The 4,592-nt window shown below is 39.0% G+C and overlaps 1 long non-coding RNA gene across 2 annotated transcripts; it reads left to right on the forward strand.

Moving 5' to 3' along the window:
* Positions 1-924: 924 nt before the first annotated feature.
* Positions 925-4,071, forward strand: LOC106019338 (uncharacterized). Of its 2 annotated transcripts, none has more exons than XR_011806737.1 (3): positions 925-1,068; positions 2,663-2,829; positions 3,231-4,071. It is a non-coding gene; the product is annotated as an uncharacterized lncRNA (long non-coding RNA). The 2 variants fall into 2 exon arrangements; XR_001194082.4 differs by having other exon boundaries at positions 2,746-2,829.
* Positions 4,072-4,592: the final 521 nt, after the last annotated feature.

Genomic DNA, 4,592 nt, shown 5'->3' on the forward strand with positions numbered 1-4,592 from the left:
TATGCCTTTGTTTTTGTTTCTATAAGTCAAGAATATGCAGCTGATGAAAGACTGTCACAGATTCCCTGCAGAGCGCTCCCAGTCTGAATCTCTCCCTCGTGCCACCAGAATGAATCAGTCTGCAGACAGCAGTTCTTAGCAAAGATGCTTTATCACCAGGGCTGTAGCACCCACTAGAATGAGGAAACTCATTACTTTTAGAAAATTATTCTGATGTTTGAAGTTCTTTTAAGCCCTGAACTGGAGAAATTGTGAAGTGCCACATTTCTTTTTTAATGAGAATGAATGCACTGGATCTCTTTAATTTGACTGAGGTGAAAATGTACTAACTACCACAGGACAACTCTCCATCTTCAAGTAGTGGTATGGATGGACTGGCCCAAATTCCCCATGGTAATAAAGCATCCTGGCACATTGACAAACAGACTTTGTGCCTGCTGGGTTGAAAAGAATTGGTGGTTATTTCCAAACCTTCACTATCATGAAATACCATGAGCAGGAACAAATGCTATATATCTTCGGAATGCTTGATTTTCAATTATACCTAGCCATTCTATCTAACCTTACTGATTTACACATGACAAATATTTGTTGTTTCATTCTCCTCTCTTTTTCCACACCATCCAGATTTTATTAGCAGCTGTCTTGAGGAGAGAGGCAATAGACTGTGTTTAAAAACATTTACTTACATTTTCAAGTGGTTTAACTTTAAAATATTATTTGCTGAGTCTAGGAGTTTGTGAGAAGCATGGTTACTAAAAATCATGCTGAAACTGAAGGAGAGGAAGGTGATAATCAGAACAGCCTGATTTTTAAGTGGGATCATGAATTAACTTGTTCAGCTGGAGTTCCTTTCTGCTGTTGTCTTTATCAGCTGTTGTCATTCCCTCATCTGTTACAAATGCCTAAATAAATTAAGTGGAGAAAAACCTTGAATGTCAAAAATACTGACTAGAATTCAGTGTGGTTGGGAACAGTTGCAATACCCATGGCTTGAACAGGGAACAAGCAATTGTTCAAGACAGCAGCAAAAGCCTGAACACAGAATGGTCTTTCTGAAGCTGAAAGGTAATTATTGACATCGGGGCTTGTGAAAGTATTGGAACTTTATTGTTAACAGAAGATCTTGCGTCTGTGTGCTGAATGTACATTTCTGTTCCTCTAAACCTTGTACGAGGCTTCAAGGAGACCCTAGGTATTTGCTGGCTCTGATCATTTTTATTTTTAGATATGACAAATAAAGAGCAGCTAAAGAAATTCTCGTTCAGCTGGCCAAAATAATGTAGTGGAGGGGGGCAATGTTAACTATCTCTGCAACTCCCAGATTTTCCTTATCAGCTTGAATGATGAATCAACTTACTGTTTTGAATACTTCCATGAAAATCCTGCATCTAATAGTGTTTGAAGCTGTGAGCAATCTGTCTATAATCTCTAATATAAAATTGTGTCTTTTTGTGTGTTTGTGTGATATTTACACTAGTCCTTAGAGTAAAGAGATAATGTCATGCAGTCATGTTTTGGGTGTGTATGTCAGTCCTTTTCCTTGCTGTGAACTCTTCAGTTCATTAGCTGATTTCATCAAGCTTTAAAAGAGAAGTGGAAGACTCCAACATACAAAGTTTCTCCAAAAAGTTTGTGAGAAGTATAGTGAAAGCATATGGTTCCCCATTTATTTGGCCTCCACTATGTCACATTTTCTCATTCTGAGATGAGGGACAGAATTTGTCACAAGATCATTGCAATGCTATTGTGGACTGGGCTGTGGAAAGGTGACTCCTGACCAGTTAGTTGAGAAACTAACACATGTCCTGGCCAGTCAAACTATGTTCATGTAGCTCTGGCCACTACAATGATCTTGATGTCACTTGGCCAAACAGCAAGCTAGGCAAAGTAGTTGAAAGATATGGGTAGGAGAAGAGAGGATAGAAAAGGCATTAGAATATTGAAGTAAAGGACTAAGAAGTCCTGCAGTGAAAAGAGATGAGGGAGCTGATGTTATCTTGGTGGGGCTGTAGGTGACATGAGGATGAGTTCATTGTTGTGATTTGTTTGAAGATTCAATCAACCATGAAGCATAAATTCATTGGAAATCAGAATTAATTAGTGGTGAAGCTTGTAGAGATGCTTGCTGATAGTGTGTTGTATTCCTTTGCTTAGTTCTTTCTGCCACATTGGGAAAACGTTCTTTTCAGATATAGTTATATGGAAGGTCATCTTTTTGACCCAAAAATGTTTACGTAATGGTTTTAAGTGATGGATTGCTTTATATCTTAACTTAATGACAGTGGCACTTGAAAAATGCGGTGATGATGTATGGATGAGAAAAACAAGGCTTAGATCCTGGTCTCATGCCAGGATCATGTTAGTCAGGCTCTAGTGTATTCTGTTTTGTTGTACTCAAGTATGTGCATAGGACCCATCAACACTGCACTCAGAGCACCTGACTTCCACAGTCATATTAAACAATTCATTGGCCTAATTCTGATCTAATAGTAACATAAATCAGCAGTGATTTGATTTTAATTGACAGAGATGGAGCAATATATTTAATGTGGTGATGCCAGAATCAGGTTCCTAAGATCTGATCAGACTTCAGAGGTGCTAGCTGTAAAACAAAGCAAAGAGACATTTTTTTTTTTTTTTTTTTTTTTTTGACTTACAGTTTTTACAGCTGGCTCCATGGCTCCAAAGAGTTGGAGGCTTGTGGGAAGCTCTGTAGACTGCTGGTCTCTATTTTATCCCCAGGCCAGGAGCAATGCTGGAATGTGAGCTTCTCTAGAGCTCTGTAAATGATCTCCCCTTGGTCCCAGAGGATCATCCTCTCACAGGGTAAGAGGCAGCTTGAATATAGTCTACTTTTTGGAGCTGGCTTTAATGTTTAGGATCAGTGGGCATCGTGTTGAAAGAGTGTGTTTGTGCACTGTTTTTTTTTACCCTATACTTAACATCTTCTGAAACACAAATCTGGTATGGAAATACAGTCTGGCAGTACCTCAGCCATCCTAGCAGTCCCCTTCAGGCTTTAAATCTGGTGTCTCTGTTCAAGTCAGTGAAGTGGAGAAGTTGCAAAATTGCACTTCTCTGAGCTTTTTTTATTTGTGATGGGAGCTTTGTTTTGCCACTCATCTCCATTTATGTTTCTATTTACTTATACCCAATGGTTTTTATTTTCAATCAATTAGATTATTCTTGTGGCTGTTGTCTTAATCACAACAATTTTCACCTTTTAGGAAGGATGTCATTGGCTGGAAACATCTGTCATCTACAAAGAAATACCCATGGCTCACACCTTTTACTGTATTTAACAAAGTCTGTACATCAGATATGTCAGAAAATTCCTCTGCCTCTGGATGAACAGTGTCAGCATTTGACTTAGCAGAAAGCCCTACATTGCTGTGCAGAGGTCCTTTGTGCTGCCACCCTGTTATACTGGTGGTCTGATGTACATGGCTTTAGTGGAGGATTCTCAATGACATTTCACCTGACCATGGATCCAAGAGTCTCCTTAAGACTTCAACAGAGATCGTTCTCAATGGGAGGTTACAAAGTCCTTATATAACAACAAGTTATTTATTTTTGCTTAGAGAAAGTTATCTATCCTGTTTGAAAAAATGTCTTATGATAACCTGACGATTCAACAGTTTTAAGGCAATTTTGAGGGGAATGAAGGGAAAAAAAAAGGCAAGAAACTATCTAAAAGGAAAGACAACCAGGTGAGGGAGAAAACACTAAAATTAACTGCAGGGTGTCATGATATGCTTTCTAGATAGGCACATTTGCCATTAAGATGAGGTTGCCAGCAAAAGTAAGTACCATATTTTCTTCCTGAAAGACCAATTTATCTTCTGGCAGTAAATAGGTAACACTCACTTTCTCATGTGATGTAGTAGTGCCTGGCAGCCTTTAGAAAGGTTTGCTTTGTATTGCTGCTTGCCTGACTGCTGCTCTCCTGCCCTGATGAAGGCAATGTTTGTGTCATGGTTGGATTTGTAAACAAAATGTTCTAATGACTTACCATGAGAGTTTGATTAAAGCCCTTGAACAGACCAAGAATTGCATGCATGGAATTAGTTATTCTTTGATATCAAAGACCCTTTGGCTTGGTCTTTATTTTTATTTTTTGTCAGAAGGGAGAAAACTGTGTAGATAAATGACTTTGGTCTCTGTCTGCCTCAAACAGCACGTGGGATGTGAGAACTACTCAGAGGATTTTGTACTGAATATTTTTTTGATTTTATTTTATTCTTTTTTTCCCATGACAAGTTAATGTAAAAACACTACAAAACAGTGTATGCAGCATTTGGGCTGATACAGAGCCAGGTGGGGAGCTTGTCCAAAGACCTAAGTGTTTGCAGCCATCCCAAAAAGCACATCTGTAGGTCACTAAAATGCATCCTGTCTTGCCATATAGCTGTTGGATACTGATCTGTACTGAGAATTTGCACGTGTGAGTAGTGATGACAGTGCTAGCACTAGGCACCTTATAAGTATGCAGCACTGCCTAAAATGTGTGTTCATCACAGCTCCCTATGGTGTGCCACGTGCCACAGATCTCGCACACTGAGTTTCCATTAACTCAAGAAGTAATAAGC

This window comes from Anas platyrhynchos, chromosome 1 (assembly GCF_047663525.1).
Source record: "Anas platyrhynchos isolate ZD024472 breed Pekin duck chromosome 1, IASCAAS_PekinDuck_T2T, whole genome shotgun sequence".
NCBI classification, from domain to species: domain Eukaryota; kingdom Metazoa; phylum Chordata; class Aves; order Anseriformes; family Anatidae; genus Anas; species Anas platyrhynchos.